The 17,623-nt window shown below is 39.5% G+C and overlaps 1 long non-coding RNA gene across 1 annotated transcript; it reads right to left on the minus strand.

The window, feature by feature from the left end:
* Positions 1–680: 680 nt before the first annotated feature.
* Positions 681–15,225, minus strand: LOC141575038 (uncharacterized). Its single transcript, XR_012502279.1, has 3 exons — positions 14,858–15,225; positions 3,199–3,334; positions 681–1,506 (listed from the first exon to the last, which is right to left on the minus strand). It is a non-coding gene; the product is annotated as an uncharacterized LOC141575038 (long non-coding RNA).
* Positions 15,226–17,623: the final 2,398 nt, after the last annotated feature.

The raw sequence follows: 17,623 nt of genomic DNA on the forward strand, positions 1-17,623 counted from the left end.
CTTCCCTTGATACATGGTATTTGTATAAACCTAATGTTCTCCAGGAGGATGTGAGACCAGATGTCCTAGCTCACACAAAGAGAAATTGTCCAAGCTCTCCTGCAGCTCTTCTCATAGCCCTGGAGTTGTCTGCCTGAATGGCACTGAGCACTATAAATACTGAAATTACCTACGTGTAAACATAACCTGTCAGGAGGCTTCAGCTACAAATCACTTCTGGTTGTATTTTACCTTAAACTTTGCTCATAAAGACCCCATTATCCAAAATGTCAAATTGACTATGCATTTATTTCTTCTCTCTATAAAAAAACTCAGCTAAAAGAACAGTAAATGTGTTTAAAATGGTATTAACCTACAATGACAATAAGACAAGAGATGAAATGCAACAGAAAACGATGCTTTGAAATAGGAAGAGGGAAAACAAATGACTTGAAAAATTACAAAATATGAAAATTGCTATATCAAATTTTATTTGAATAAAAATCAAAGAGATCTCTGGCACAGAGAACAAAAAGACAAAAACCTGAAAAAATATAAAAGAAAAGGGAATTAAAATTTTCCACCATCTTTCAAATGATACACTTAGAAAGCGATCAGAGGAAATAAAAGGGAGAGAATCATCATGTGTTAAATACAAGAAACAATTTTATAAGTGAAGGACACAAACCCCCAGACTGGATGTGGCCACTGATTGGCCAAAGTGAGTTAAAAAAAAAAAAAAAGATAGACCCCCCCCCCAAAGCATACTGTCTTGTAATTTCAGAATGTAGGTACTAAAAAGTCCCCCGAGAAAAGAAAGAAGCCTCCTTGGAAGAACATCAGAGCTTCAGTAACAACGTGGATCCTGGAAAACAATGCAACCTTGTGTTCATTCTATGTGAAAAATAATCTTACCCTAAAATTCTATATACAGTATCACCCAGGTGTGAAAGCAAAGCAAAGGTAATTTACAAGCACACAAAGTATATTCTATTAGGTAATCTGTTAAGGTAACAGCATTTGCTAAAATCAAACAAAATCAAATATATATACAATATACATAAAAGATGCTTACCTAAATATAATTAAGTATTATTTCTTGTTCTCCTAACAAATGATAGTAGATATCAGTGTTACCAAGCATGACTCCCCCGTGTGGTCATTCAGGGAACTTGGGGTCAGGAGGCCCTGCTACCTTCAACAAGATCTTGCGGTAGCTCACGGTGAAAAAGAGTGCGACAATGAACATATGGATGTTCATGTATAACTGAAACATTGTGCTCTATGCTGGAAATTGACACAACATTGTAAACCGACTATAACTCAATAAAATTAAAAAAAAAAAAGTAGCATCGCCAGTCACCTTGGTGGTCTCCTTCCCAGTTGCACAGAATGGGGAAGAACTTGGAAGGCCACACATGGGAGATTTTCACAAGCAAGGCCTGGAAATGGCACGTATCACGTCTCATATTCCAATGGTCATAATTTAGTTTCATGAGAGATGGGAACCGTAGTCTCAGCATGTGTCTAGAAAGAAGAAATGGGCTTTGGTGAACAGCTAGCAGCCTTTGCCTTACAGAGGTTCCAAAATATCCTTAAAATGCTTGCTTTTTCAGAAAACTACTAGAGGATATGCAAAATAAGTAAACCAAGAAGGGTGAAGCCACAAGGTCCAGGACGCAGGAGATGGAGGGGAGAGCAATGAAGAGAAGTCCCAGAACCACAGAGCAAACAGAGGCAATCGGAGATGAAGAGTAAGAGGATCTGTAGTCAACCCAGTCGCCACAAAGTCTGTTTACAAACGTGATGATAGTTGCTTTGTGGTACCCGTTCTCCGGGAATATTTGCTCTCCATTCAGAGAAATGTCAAAGCAATCACCTTTCCTCCCGCACCCCTCTGGTGCAGAGAGAAGGGCTGTTTCCCTCCTGCTCTGAGTGTAACGCCCACGATGCTCTCCCGGCTCTCCTATGACACCGCACACTCCAGGTGAGGCTTGCCTCCTGCTTCTGCCCGTCCCTCAACACACCTGCTAAGATGCTGTGAAAATTGGATTTGGTTTGGGAGCACCTTCAGGGTACCAGCCTGCTTACCAGGTCAGGTTGCAACTTGATTTGACCTTTTGCTTTGACCCCTGAAAATTCTTTACTGTCTAACAAGATCATTGATCCACTTTCAGAAGTGGAAGAGTCATTTTCAGAAGAAGAGTCATTCGGGATCTCTAATTCGCCATTCTTGTGAAAATGTAACAGGTACTGCTCTTTTTTATTTCATTTTTCCAATGCTATTTGGCTATTTAACTGCGTGAACAAGTATTATTAATTGAAGACTTCATTACTGAGTATTTGTTTACTACTTCCAGCTTCATAAAATTAACTGGAAACTGAGTTTCCCATCCTTGATGAAGGTCATTGCCAGAAGGAAAAAATGTGAACGTGACTAGATCAGTCCGTAGTTCATATTTCCAAGTAAAGCAGGTGAAATTCTTTTAAATTCATTATAAAGCAAAGACTAATTAACTTTTTCCAAAATTATTTCCTTCCAACCCCAAACATTCATCTTACACAGCCAGCCTCATAGTTCTATTTGAGGTGGGCCACATAGACTGGACCTCTGGCTGGAACACTTCAGACCTACCCCTGTAATTAAGACACTGCCATCATTTCTTTTTTCCAGGAAATTTGAGGAAAGAGGGGCCCAAAAAATGTTAGAGCTGAGCACTGAGACTGTGAGTTCATGAAGGGCAAAGACAGTCCTTGATGAATTGATTTTCCTTTATGTCCACAAAAGACACAAGTGTTCTCTAGTGGTAAGAGGCCATTTGGTCACAGAAAGAGGTGTAGTGCCTGATGACTTGTAAAGTCCCTTCTGAGGCCCAGCTGTACTTACTTCACTTTTGTGGTAAAGACAGTAAGCTCTACAACCAGACTTAAAACCCTGGCCCCACCAGCAACGTGATCTTACCAAGCTATTTAAGCTAACGTTGCTCTGGTTTTCTTACACATGAAATGAGGATTGTGACAGGACCTAATGTGTAGGGTAATTGTGAGTGTGGTAGACTGTTCGTTTATTTCCAGTCATCTGCTGCTTTCCCAGTAAGAATATTATACATTTCTACCCACTGATGAGTGACCAGTGGTGCATCTTCACAATGACAGTCAGACCTGCTCCTATGACTTGCTTTGACCAGTGGAAATGAGCAAGAGTGACAAATGGCACACCTGAGCAGAAGCTTTAATAAATATCACATAGTTTAGTCATTGCTTCTAATCTTCTTGCCCGCAAACCTGGGTCCTCAAATAAAGAAGACCTTTTGGACAATGCCACAGCTTGGCATCAATGCCGACCTCAGTTAACCTGTAACATAAGCAAGAAAAAACAAATCATTGATATGGTAAATCACTAGAAATTAAGAACTGTTTGGCACCACAGAATGATCTAGCAAAAGTTGGAATGTACAGAAATTAGTGCCTAGAAGCAGGAACGTGCTATAAACATGCCCTAAACAAAGCGGTGTTACCTTCAGGGCTAGATGGTGAGAAGCAGGGAAATGGTTATTGGCTGGAAATGCTAAAGGCTGGAAGAACACTAACTCATGCAGTGCAAACACTTAAAACATTTGGGGAAAATGCTGCCTGCTGTAATTTTTAAGACAGGTAAATCTAACAAGAACTTCGAATTTAGATAAAAATGTTAGCTGTCAGGATGTTGATAGTGTCATTTAAATGTTTTGGGGTGCTTTGGCAAAATAAGACTAGAAATAAATATGTAAGCCCCCAAAAGCATTGACCAGTTTACAAGTACAAAGACTCCAACATATATACCAGCTTGCAAGTGGAATTGAAAAAGGATATAGAAAGCTCAGAAATCCCAGAATTTGTGGGGCTGCATAATGCAAATACATCTCATCAACGTCGGTAAAAGACAAGATTGAATAGTGTTCTCAATGACAGAATTTCAGCCAACTCACAGCAAGAAACGAAATAATGGTGCGGCTAGCAAACCTCTTGTTAGAGTTTCTGAATCTGTTAAGGTGACGGTGATTCTTCTAAATAAAATCGCTCAGTAAAAAGAGTCTAACTAAGGGTGTGGCTTAGCACAGAAGTCTGAGAAACTCAAGAAAGTCTGTGGTTAAGAAAAGAGACATTTCTGAATCGAGAGGAACAGTACTGGATGCGAAGATGGGGGAAACCTATCAGATAGCAGAGAAGCAAATATTATGATGAAGAGGAAGGACAGAGGATGCTTGCATATTGTTATTTTCAAGCAGTTTCTGCTCCCCTCCTAGAAGCATGACTGTTGACATCTGATTCCAGTGCCGCCTTTGGGAAGAGCTCGTTTCCCAATTCATTTGACTATTTGTCAGGCTTGGCCCCAGCACTTGCTTTGTTCAATGTCTGTGACCTAGTGGAAGCTGTAGGAGCCATTTTGTCACAGCAAAGTGTGACAGCAACCTGGATCCTATGGAGAGACCAAGTGACACTCGGAGGGTTGGAGAACTCAGGTTTATTACACCAGCAGGCCTAGAGGATTTAAGACTCCAAGCTCTGGATCCCATCTGTAGGTTTTCCCAGGCTATCAGTCAAGATTTCACAACATTTTGCAACATCATATGCAGAGTAGGTGTAACAAATAGACCAATCAGGAGTGAGCTAGGTCCATGCTATATGCAAATGAGGTGTTACAAATGGACAAATCTGGAGTGAGCTTTGGGAACCAATAGAATCTTAGGGGTGAGTTCTGTTCTCCTAGGAGCAAGCTGTTTTACAGAAGCACAAAAGTGAGATGATGCCACCGGGACCCGGACAGCCCTGGCAGGAAAGTAGTGGCCCTGCTTGGGGGTCCTGCCAGCCTTTTCATGGGGCTTCCAACCTCAGTTTCATGGTTTGACTATTTCTCTTGTTTCCTCTGCCTTGAAACTAAGACAAAGTTGTGTCCCTAAAGAAACATCTAACAGGAAAATAAGTAAATCTTTGCTGGTGTAAGCTACTGAGATTTGGAGTTATTTGTTACCACAGTAGAACCTAGCAAAAACTGGCTAAAGAAATACTTTAATTAGGGGCATGCTTAGAATGGTTCTTGGCACAGAGCAAGCACTGAGTGAATATTTGCCATAATACCTCCATAGAACCTCTGTAATGTTCCAATAAATTTCTCTTTTTGCTTAAGCTACTTCTGTTCTCTGAAAATCAGCACTCCCTATCTATGATCAAAATATTCTATTAAGAAATATAACCAATTAGCTGGCAACATTTTACAAGTTACTCTGTGATCCAAAATATCATAAACAATTGACTCAATGTAATTACAAGTGTATCATCAACCAGACAACACAATGTGTGGCCTTTCAAATCAGAGCTATTGTTTCTACTGGATAATTTCCAATAAGCAGATAGTTGCCTGAAATGCAATTTCCCAATTTAGTAAGTGAGAACATAATATCCCCCAAAACTGTAGAGCCATATCTTTGCTTTTTTGTTCTTTTTTTACTTTTAGAAGGAATAGAGTAAAGCATAAATGGAGAAAGTGGTAATATGTAGACGAACTGACAAAAAAGGTCAATTTGAAGTCAAAAAACCTCTGTTAAAACTATCTACTTGACCTGATATCACTATAGATAATGGTAATTCCATTATATTTATAAAGATCTGTTAAATTTTCCCAATAAATACAATATCTTATAAATAAAATGTTCAAATCTTTGAATTTCAAGATTCATCTTCAACATATACATTATGAGTTAGATTCTATTTACACATCATAGTTTCTCATCACACATATACTGTTATTTTGACTAAAATTCACCATTGCTAGATCCTCAAACTATAAAATCTTACATATGAGTTAAATTCTCCTTCCTTAAGAAAGGATAGGAAATTGAATACTCTGTTTTACTGGGTATGCCAATTAATTAAATTACACATTATCTACAAATTATCATTTTAAAAAAGGAATGCAATATAATTCTTAATCCCAATGCAGTTTATATTTTATTCTTTATTAAATTTCTGGGGGTTTTTTCTTGATGCAGAAATATCATTGATATTAACTAGTATGATAGGGTTATGTACACATAAGATATATAGACAACTGGTATGAATCTAAAAACTCTATCATATACAACAGATACTGCTTTTTCATAAAACAAACTATTTCCATTACCAATCCATCTTCAAGTTTATTGAGCATCTAATACACGAAAGCTACTGAATGTTGTAGATGAAAGAAATGGAAGACACAATCTTTGCTTTTAATAAGCGTATAATCTAGCTGAGCTGATAGACCAGTGACAGTGAAGACCCCCTAGGGCCACCCAAGTCTGTGCCCTTCTACTCCCCACATATGTGGCCAGACCTCCTGAAGGATTTGTCAGTCCTCACAGTCTCCACTCCCCATTGACTTCCAACCCATAGGAGAGTGGCTTCCACCTCCATCACTTCTTTGAAGCTGTTCACACCCAGCTGGACCACCCTGTTGCTAAAGCCAGTAGATACTTCTCCATCCTTATCCTCGCAGTTTGACTACTGACCATTTGCTTTTCCTTGGAATGCTCCAGAACCCTAGGCCCCAATGATACCACGGTTTTCATCTTCTCTTCCTTTCTCCCAATGGTTCCTTTGTGTCCTCATGCTCTGGGCTTCTCATCCCCTGATAGCCCTTAATTTCTGGTGCTATTTAGACTGATTTATGTCTTCTTATCTTCTCATACATCCTTATCCAACCTATAGTCTCCATTTCTACTTTTATTCTAATGACTCCCAGATAAGCATTTCCAGTCCAAATCTCTTTCTGAATTACAAACACTCATCTCTACTTGGAGGTCCCATAGACACTTCAGAGTAAACATGTCAGAATAAAGTCCAAATGCTTTAAAAAGGCTTATCATGCTAGTATTCCGGCTTCTAAATTTAAGTCCCTGAAAATGCCACGTTTTCTCTCATCCCAGGGCTTTTGCTGATGCCAGTACCCCAACCCCTTCCTGACCCATTCAGCCTGACCTAAGTGGCCTGTCAGTCTTTAGTTACTTCACCAGCTTGACTTATGGACCCCAAAGTACGGATCTGGGACCCTGAGAGGTGGTCCCATCACACTGTATCATAATGCCCTACAGCCCTCCTGAGACTAGGGGCTTTGTGAGAGCAAATTCTATGCCTACGTCACTGCCACTATGTCCCTGGGACCCGCCAGGGGAGCTGGCACATGGGAGCTGGCACCCCAGATACAGGACAGTCTAGGGGCTGAAGTCTAAGTTGCCAAAACAAATTGCCCGAGTTCAAGTCCTGGCTCCGCGTAACTTTAGACAAGTCGCTGAACACCTTGGTATCCAGGCCATTGGCATAACTGTTCCTGTGTTATGGAATTATTGTGAGAATTAAGTGAGTCAATCTTTACAAAGTGTGTAAAATGAGTGCCTGACACATAAGAAGTGCTAAACAAATATTAGCTATTATTTACAGCTGAAAATTACTTGTGTTTTTACTGTCCCTGTCAATCAACACACTCACCGCAAACAACGTTAATCTAATGCAGAGCATTAGCATTGTGTGGCCTGGGAAGACAGTGTGATCTAGCTGGAGTGTATCCTTAGCCGCAGCCGCTGCCTTATAATGTATGCAGAGTAGGAGGAGTCAGTTTTACGCCCCGCTCTGTGCCTTCCCTGCCTCCATCCTTCTGTTTCCGGAAAGAAAAGACCTGATCGGTCAGAGTCCACAAATGACCAAGCCACATTCACTCTAATAGGTCTCTCAACCATTCTATAAAACTAGGTGGGGAGATTTGCCCTAGATTTTCAGCATCTGCTGCCTTAAACTGCCTTCCTCCAACTGAATAGAGTGGAAGGAGATCTCATTTAAATTTTGAATATATGCCTTGCATTCCAATGTAGCTGAGGACCAGAATTCTCCTTTTTGAGAATCAGGTGCTTGCATAGCAATGAAAGTTCTCTGATTCACATTCTGCCCCTATTTCAGCATTACACATAATGACTTGGGAAATCAATATGACAAGATTTTAGCATTCCTGTGGCTTTGACCAAAACATCATCTCAAAGGAGAAAAATGACAATTATTTTCCTAACACACACCCATGCCCACCAGGAGCACCCGACTAGGAATTGGCAGGTGACCTGGGGCTGAGTAATGTCCTAGACGTAAAGAACACAGAGGTGACTGGGACCGCCCTGCTCTCAGAGAGAGTGGTCCCGTAAGGGAATGGTTACATGCAATACACTATAGTAAGAATGTTAACAGAGATATACGCACAGATAAAGAGATAAGCGGGAGTGGTCGGCTCTCCTCGACACAGTCAGAGAAAGCTTCAGAAGAGAAAACCCTCAGGAGTTCTCTAGTTTAGGAAAGGGGGCAAATGTTCTCAGAGAAATCATGTGCAAAATCACAGAAAGCTTAAACAGCAAGATGGATGGGGGAAATAGAAGTACTTCTATTTGTTTTTCAGGTTGAAAGCCATGAGGGGATTGACTATGGGTGACACGGGAAAAAAGAGACAAGGGCCACATGGATCACAGGAAGACTACTGGGTTGGACTTAATCCTTTAAGGGATAGGAAACCGGGGCGAGCTGGAAGCAGCTCTGTTAGTTACAATCTTTTAAAGGGAATGTGGCCGGAGAAAGGAAGTCCGCTCTTCCCCACATGATTTTTTTTTTCCAGACTATGAATTGGACATTGAAATTTCCTTAGAGGAAAGATAAAGATATTAATTCCATGTTGCCTTAGCCACGAGCAATAACTTAAAGGCAGAGTACTCTAAACACAATTCTAATTTGATTGCCCCTAAAAATGAAACAAACCTAACTAGCAAAACAGAGACAATTTCAAGCCGTTAAAATTAGAAATGAGCTCATGTTGAAGCTCACTTTTATAGTCTTTTTATGTGGGTTTCAGAAAATCTAGTTGATTCAATAAAATAAAATATCCCAGACACCTGGTATAATTAAAGCTAGTAAACCAAGTGGTAAAAATATCTCTGATGGAGGGTATGTTTGATGTTCAGCCAGGAAGACGACAGATTCTGTGATTCCAGAGCCTGAAAGAAATACATCAGCTGGAATGTGCATAGAGCAGAAACACGATGACTTCTTGTGGGTCAGAAAATCACCACCTGTTGTACAAGGGCTATGGAGGCAGGCGGGTTTTCACTGCCTCTTTCAATAGTTCACATGTAGGTAGCCTCCTACATTTATCCTGTGAAATACCCAGAGGAAAACTAGTTCTTAAACATGTACTGAATAGTAATCAAGACTAGTACTAGGTAGTGTGAATGAAAAATACTGCGAACCGTATCAGTAAACAAAGACTGCTGAAGCCATCAAGTCATCAGCAGCTGCCGCCACCCCCCAGGGAAGACAAGCCTGCAGCCCGGCCTCTGCAGCCACTCACAGAGGTGCACCCTGAGGGGACTCAGAATAAGAAAGGACAGGATGCTGGCCCTAGATAGCTAGGTGCTTGTCAAAGGAATGAATTCAATGAGCCCATATGTTTGCTTCCTCCCGTACTTAGAAAAGCACTAAATTCTTTAACTTGAGATGTCTGCTTTTCTTTCGATAACACGTTATCTTTTATTGTCCCAATTACCTGGTCTCTGTTGTAAAGCTCCTGTGTATCCTAGCTCCTCCCCTACCCCTTCAGAGCAGCCCCTCAGAGCCATCTGAGAGACTGTCATCCCGGCTCGAGTCCTCCCACCAAATAAAACATAACTCTCAACTTTTAGGCTGCGCATTTATTTCAGTCAACAGTAGAGATAGCAGGAAAGCTTATGGAAGCCCTCAAATGCTTTCCCATTTCCTTTGCCTTCACTAGGATAAACTGATCTACCATATAAATCATCATTTACTTGTTGGCTCTGTCTCAAGCAGGTTACCTGCAGCTGTCCACGCTAGTTCCTTGTAAATGATTCTTGATTGCAAAATCTTCATTCCCGGTCACTTAAAATGCCATCTTTCACTTACGCACCACAGGGGTGTTAAATTCTAGCAATGGACACAGTTAGCAGATAAGAATGTTCTGAAAATATATTTTTAAAAGATTCTTAAGTTCGTTAAGAAATGAGTTTTCCTCCCAAAGCAGGAGGATGGGTGTTGGGAACCACAGGTAGGGCAGCAGTTACTGTAAGGTGTTTATAGCTTACAACTTTTACACACTGTGATTTTTACCGCAAGTGCGCAGTTTCCATAGCAACTACCGTGTCATCTGATCCTATGGCTATTTTTAAGTTGAAGATAAAATTTTTTAAAAAAATGTATCAGGATCTCAAGGTAAATTTATTCTCTAAATCCACTCAGTTCCCAGTGACACCAGCAAGAGTCCATTTTTGACAAAAAATGTGCTAAACCAAGTGTGTGTGTGTGTTCTATTGATTTTATGGGTTGTTAAAATTAAAGTTCAAACCCATTTCCAGGAAGCATTTTTACTTTTTCATATTTATATAGGAGCTTAATTGAGACATAACTGACATATAATAAACTGCATATCTTTAAAGCAGAAAATTTGGTAAATTTGACATGAATACACTGTGAAACCACCACATCGAGCTAGTGAATAGCTCCATCACCCCAAAAGTTCCCTCATGTCCTTTGTAAATCCTCAGTCTCTCTCCCTCCCCCCTCCCCAGTCATCCCCCAACCATCCCCAGGTAACTACTGGTCTGCTTTCTGTTATCAGTTAATTGACGTTTTCTAGAAACTTCAGTAGATGAAATCATACAACATGTATGCTCTGTTTCCTGGATCCTGTTGCTCAGCATAGTCACTTTCAGATTCAGTTTCTTTACCCATGCACTTGGTGATAGACATTTGTGCAGTTTCCAGTTTAGAACTAGACAAGAAAGCGATTGGCAACATTCATGTGCAATCTTCATATGAACATAGGTGTTCATCCGTCTTGGGTAATTACACAGGAACGAATGACTGGATAAGATGGTAAGGATGTGTTAATTTTTGAGAAACTGTCTATTCTTTTTCTAAAGAAATTGCCTCATTTTGCACTCCCACTGGTTGCGTACGAGGGCCGCAGTGGGCATCCTTGCCGACACTTAGGTTGCTCAGTCTTTTTCACTTTGTTTCCTGCTTGTTCCACTTGTCTTTTGCTTCCCTTTTTCTTTTTTGTCTTCTTCTGGATTGAGTATATTTCCATTATGCTATTTTATCTAATTGAATTTTTATTTATCGTGATTATTTTATTATTTTAATGTTTCTTTAGGGTTTATGAAATATCTTTTTTTTAATTTATTAGAATCTGCCTTTGAGTTATATCGTACCATTCCATGTATACGATAATGTTATAACAGTATACTTTCGTTTCTTCTCTCCCAGCCATGTTGTCATACATTTTATTTCTACGTATGATATAAACTGTACCATAGGATTACTATCTTTTGTTGAAATAGTCAAATATCTTTTAATAAGTTGCAAATAACATAAAATAATTTACACATTTATCCACATAGTTAACATTTCCAGGATATTCATTTCATTGTATAGAACTATATTTAAAATCTAGTGTCATTTTCCTTCTGGTGGAGAGGTTACCTTTCACATGTCTTAGAATGTAGGTCTATTGGTAATAAATTCTTCTGGATTTATAGGTTTGAAAAAAAGTCTTTGATTTTATCACTTTCATTTTTGAACTGTGTTTTTAGTGGGCATAGAATTCTAGCTTTCCGCCACTCAGTACTGCTGGTCTACTGTCTGTTGTTCACATCGTTTTCAACAACAAAAAAAATCTGTTGTCCTGCTTCAACTCTTTCCCTCTGCAAATAATGTGTTTTTTTCTCTGACTGCTTTTAAGATTTTCTCTTTGTTACTGATTTCAAGCAACTTGATTAGTATGTGCTTTTCTGTGGTTTTCTTCATGTTTTTGATGCTTGGGTTTCATTGAGCTTCTTAAAACTGTATATTTATAGTTTTAATCAAATTTGGACAATTTTTGGCCATTATTTCTCAGAATGTATTTTGGCCCTCTACACTCCTTCAGGGACTGTAATCATGTGTTTTAGACTGTGTGAATTTGTCCCAGAACTCTTTTGTTTCCCTCTCTATGCATTTAATTTGGATAGTTTCAATTGCTATGTCTTCAGATTTACTCATCTTTTCTCCTATAATACCTAATTTGTCATTAAACTCATCTGGTTAATTTTTTATCTCAAACATTGTAGCTTGATTTGGTGATTAGACACGTATTTTTTTCATCCATGTGTTTATTTAAGCTGCTAAATATTTCCCTTGGCTTTCTGAACATTCAGAAAACAATTACAATAACTGTTTCAGGTTCTTATTTGCTAATTTAAAAATCTGTGTTAGTTTTAGGTTGGTTTCAACTGATGGCTTTTTCTCCTCATCATGAGCTGTATCTTCCTGCTGCTTTGCATACATGTAATTTTTGATTGGCTGCCAGACATCATGAATTTTGCCTTGTTGAGAGCTCAGTATTTTTTTGTATTTCTATAAATACCTTGTGTATTATTTTTGTTAAGTTACTTGGAAATATTTTCATTCTTGCTTTTAATATCTAATAAGTGGAATCAGAGCAGTATTTAGTCTCTGGCTAAGTATTTTATATTGCTGAAGCACAACCCTCCTGAATACTCTTCACAATGTCCAGTAAAAGTGTGTTAGTTTTTGTGTTAGTTTTTGTATTAGTCTGGCCAGTGGAAACAGGAGTTCTTTCCTGCCTTGTTGGAGATTCCTGTGCTTTTCCTTCTATTTCATTTGGTTCTTCTCCTGGGTTTTGATAGCTTCTTCATGTACATGTGCTGATCAGTACCCTGCTGAATGTGCAAGGTGAACTCTCTGCAAATTTCAAGAGCTCTTTCTCTGTGTAGTTCTTCCTTTGTCCTCTCTCTTATAGTCTGTCCTCCATACTAAATCCACTCACTAAAGTCTAAGTTTCGTATCCTCAACTAAGGGAGTTTATCAGGTTCAGTCTGGGCTCCCTCCTCTGTGCCACAGCTAGGAAATTCTCTCAAGACTATAAGCTGGATGAGCATAAGGTCACCTTGCTTGTTTCCTGTGTATTTCAGAGTTCACTATTCTTAGAAGCTTGGTATTCAATACCTTGTAAATTATTCCTTCATATTTTTTTAAGTTGTTTCAAGCAGGAGGATAGTCTCAGTCCCTTACTCCTTCTTGTTTCAGAGTGGTCCTCTAAACATACATCTTAAAAACCTAATCAGATTAAGTCTTCAAAATATGAGAAGCGTATGTGATCCTAGAGAGAAGATTCAACTGAAACAATCAAAGAATACTGATTTCATCACAACTGCCTCGCTATGATGATGAGAATGTGAGCTTATTTAACTCAAGTATAACAACATTTACACGTCGTCTTATTGAGAAATAAATATCACCCAGAGCTGAGATTGTCCTGGATTTGATAGTTATCACAGATGTAAAAATAGTGAATTATTAAATTCTGGTTTTCACATTTTTCAAAGGAAGCTGGATCTTTTCAGATTATCTGAGAACTGAACCTATTCAGATAGAAAAGGATTTCTGTAGTTATTACAAAGATCTAAGCTCATAAGCCATTATACTCAGCCACTGATGCTCATCATCATATTGATAAAAATTCTATATATTTAACCAGTAGATAAATGAAGCAATAAGTATTTAGAATTTTTTTTTACATTTACCAGCTGAGAATTTCTTAACCTTTTTACTTTAGAAAATATAAAACTTTGTGCCAGATTATTAAATGTATATGCTGCCTAAAGTTAGTACTTCAGAAAAGTAAGTCTCTCCTTTACTCAAATCTACTAGATCTAATATGCCGTTAGTATCCCAGTGAAAGAGTGTGGATTTTTTCTCATGTATAATATGTAATAGCAAAATAGAAACTTTTTCTTAATATTTAAAATAATAAGAGCTAAAACTAATTTAAAACCTATTATGTGTCTGCCAAGCATTAGTCATAATAGCTCTATCAGGTAAAATATATAATTACCTCCCTATTTTATGGATTCAAGAAAACAGAGGCACAGAGAAATTGGGTAACTTCCCCAAGGGCACACATAGTAAGTATGAAACCAAGGCAGTCTTCCTTCAGAGTCTGTCTCTTTAAACAGCATGTTTATCTTAAAGAGACTATATCATTTACACCCTTTTTTCTCAAATAGTATATATTTAGTATCAGGCTGTATGGGGTAGCTAAAATTAGTCATTGACAAGCTACATCGTAAAAGCCCAAACACTCAATGTAGGTTTGGTGCTTTAATGGAACACAGAAGAGAATTTCTTGCAATGTTTGTCTAGTTGTTACTAAACATAACATTTGTTACCAAGGAAAAGACATTTTCCTTTTGTCTAAAACAACTGTGTTGTGGACTGAATGTTTGTGGGACTCCCAAAATTCGCATGACAACATCTTAACCCCCAGTGTGATGGTCTTAGGAGGTGGGGCTTTGAGAGGTGATCAGGTGATGAGGATGGAGCCCTCATGAATGGAATTAGTGCCCTTATGAAAGAGAGCTTTCTTACTCTGTCTGCCATGTGAGGGCACAGGAGAACACGGCCATCTATGAATGAGACAGAGTTCCTACCAGACACTGAGTCTGCCGGCACTGTGACCTTGGACTCCCAGCCTCCAGAACTGTGAGAAATAAGATTTTGTTGTTTAAGCCACTCAGTCTGTGGTATTTTTTGTTACAGCAGCCCAAACAGACTAAGACAAACTTACTTGTAGATTTTTCCAAACTTCCTCCTCACCCTCCTGGCACATGGGTCAATCCCTCTTCAGTGCTTCCCAAGCACATTGTTCCTGCTGTCACTAGGACACTGATCACAGTAGGTGGCAATAACTGCCTTTTGTATTCATCTTTTTCTCTAGGCTGTGGGCTTCTCAGGGACAGGAAGCATAAAAAGGACTTACCTTTATGTCTCCGTTGTCTTCACGGGGTCTGTTATGGAAGGAACTCAAATATTTGATGAATGGTTAAATAAACACATGAATCAATGTTTCCTCCAATCAATAGTTCAAGGCTTTTTAGCTTCCAAAGAAGAGATAAGACAATGTTCTGCAGTTCTAAAAAGAAAACAAAATCTTTTTAAAAGATGTTTTCTTAATAAAACACATCTGTTTCATTCGTTGCAGAAGCGTGTAAGCACTGTTGGACACGATTGCTACAACTTGGACGGCTCTGCAACTTGGAAGAAGCCAGGCTAACACGCCCTGTTTGTCCCTGAGTTGCATATACTGTTGCTTTGTCTTTTCAGAGACGGTCCACGGGGACACAGCCAGGCCCATTTACCTCCTCTCAAGTTCTAACCATGCTGTTGGGGAGGAGGGTATCGTTCAGTGGTAGAGTGAAGGCTTAGCATGCACAAGGTCCTGGGTTCAATCCCCAGTACCTCCTCTAAACAATATAAATAAGTCTAATTACCCCCCACAAATATTGTTAAGGAATCTGTTAGAAGAAACTGCTGGGAACACTTAAGAGACTTGCTAAGTAATTTCATAGTAGTTTGGCTTAAACATCTTAAGTGCTAGGCTGCATAAGACCAATTTTTTTTTTAACTGTTTTGTCTTTTGTTTTGCGTGAAACAATGTGAATATCACCACTGTTGTCCTTCCAAATAAAATGTCGAAAGAAATTGGATGATTGGAAGTTCAAAGCTTTCATCTTGCTGGATTAAACTGTAATGAGTTTAAAATTTAAAAAGTGGTGTTTCAACTCAACACAGGGGATGGGCTTTGCAAGGCACTACAGTAGAGGGGGAAATTGCAAAGCAATTATTTGTTCTTTTGCTTTGTCTTTCATGACATGAAATCCTTTGCTGAATTACTCTACTTAGAAGGTTGAGGGTTGCTTTTTTGTGATGGTGTATATATATTTTTTGTTTGTTTTCGTTACAATGCAGGATTATTGCTTTTCAAAGGGTGGTGTCCCAGAGGCATGCTGTAAAAATCTGGAGATGCTGTCAGTAATTAGACAGCTGGGTGGCCTTGAAATCATCTCCGTTACAGTGCTGTTTCTTTGCCAGTTCTTCGTGTTCTCTCTTCTAGGGGGGGATAGAAAGCTTTGTTTTTCTTTACATAGTTCTTATAGGCAGAATGAATAAACCCTTTTTTTCACTTGCCAGAGTCTTCTGATACAGCATCAGCTTCCACATTTATAATTCATGGACCTTGCTTTGATTTACAATCAGTTGTCAAAAACATGTTTAATGAATGATCAGGGCTCCAGTGTTTAATGTGTAAAGGGGGGCTCCACTCCCAAATCCACAGGCTTCCCACATGTACATATGCTATCCACATGGATTAAGCATGCATCCATTTTTTAAACCAGAACAGTTCTCAAGTATGCCTCCCTCTGATAACTGAGATAATGTGTGTCCCAGGCTTGTAATAAATGAGCGTCAGCCTCGGAGACACGGAGCAGGTTTGGCTTCCCTCCCTCTGTCTCTCCCTCTCTCTCTGTCTCTCTGTTCTCTGTCTTTCTCATCTCTGACTCTCCTCCTATTCCAACATGTGGTTGTGAGAAATGAAAACAAACGTATATGGAAGTGTTTTGAATTCTCCTGTTTGGGTACATAACAGAATTTGTCTGCTGTGTGTGCCACGTTTAGTGGAAGTTCTGTAACTGTTTCTTTCATTGAATTATGGGTGTTTGCATTTTTTTTTTCAAATCTTTTAAACCTGGCTGTACTGGGCTGAACAGTGCCCCCTCCAAAAGATATATCAACGTAGCAATCCCCTGAAACTGTGAGTATTACCCTATATGGCAAAAGTGAGTATTACCTTATACAGTAAAATACGAGTTTAAGGTAAAAAATCAGAAAGTGCCTATTCTGGATTATCCCATGGACACTGAATATAATCACGTGCATCTTTATAGGAGAGAAGCAGAGGGGGGTTTGAGACAACAGGCAAAGGAGAAGGGGGCAGTGTGACCACAGAGGCAGAGCTTGGAGTGATGTAGCCACAAAACAAGGAACGTCAGGGAATGCCAGGCAACCACCAGCAACTAGAAAAGGCGAGAAACCAATTCTCTGGAGCTTCTGCGGAGGTGACAGCCCTGCTGATACCTTGATGTCAGACTTCTGGCCTCCAGAACTGTACGTGGCTGTTTTGTTAAGCCACCCAGATGGTGACAAATTGTTATAGCAGCTACAGGAAGGCATCCTGGCCCCAGAGCTCGTTCCACACCACGGAAAGCAGCAAAGCGGGTGTGGTCCAGGCAGCGCCGGTATTCGAGGTCGCCGGAGACGGTGCGCGGGGAGCTGAAGCAGTGATTCAGAAGGCAGAAAAAACCCGAAGGCGGCTGACCATCGGTATTAGTAGTGGTTAGTTAATTATAAGTATCAATAGGAGAAAATATTAACTGGGAACTCACAGTTTGCCAGGTTTTGAATGACCACCCACCTGTCAGGTAGGTTTCATTTTTCCTATTTTACACATGAGAAATCGGAAACGCAACAGAGATTAAATACATTGCCCAAGATCAAACAGAATACAAGGGGCAAAAACAGGAGTCAAACTCCGATGGGTCTGATTCCTAGTTTAGGTTTTTCATGACTGTGTTATCAGCCCTCGCTCTGCTTTATCACCCAAAACCAGGACTGTTGAAATGAGCAGCAGGCTTCAAGCCCAGTGGGCAGCAAGAGGAATGGGCGTGGGGCTGCATTTGCTATAATT

This window comes from Camelus bactrianus, chromosome 25 (genome assembly GCF_048773025.1).
Source record: "Camelus bactrianus isolate YW-2024 breed Bactrian camel chromosome 25, ASM4877302v1, whole genome shotgun sequence".
NCBI lineage: Eukaryota > Metazoa > Chordata > Mammalia > Artiodactyla > Camelidae > Camelus > Camelus bactrianus.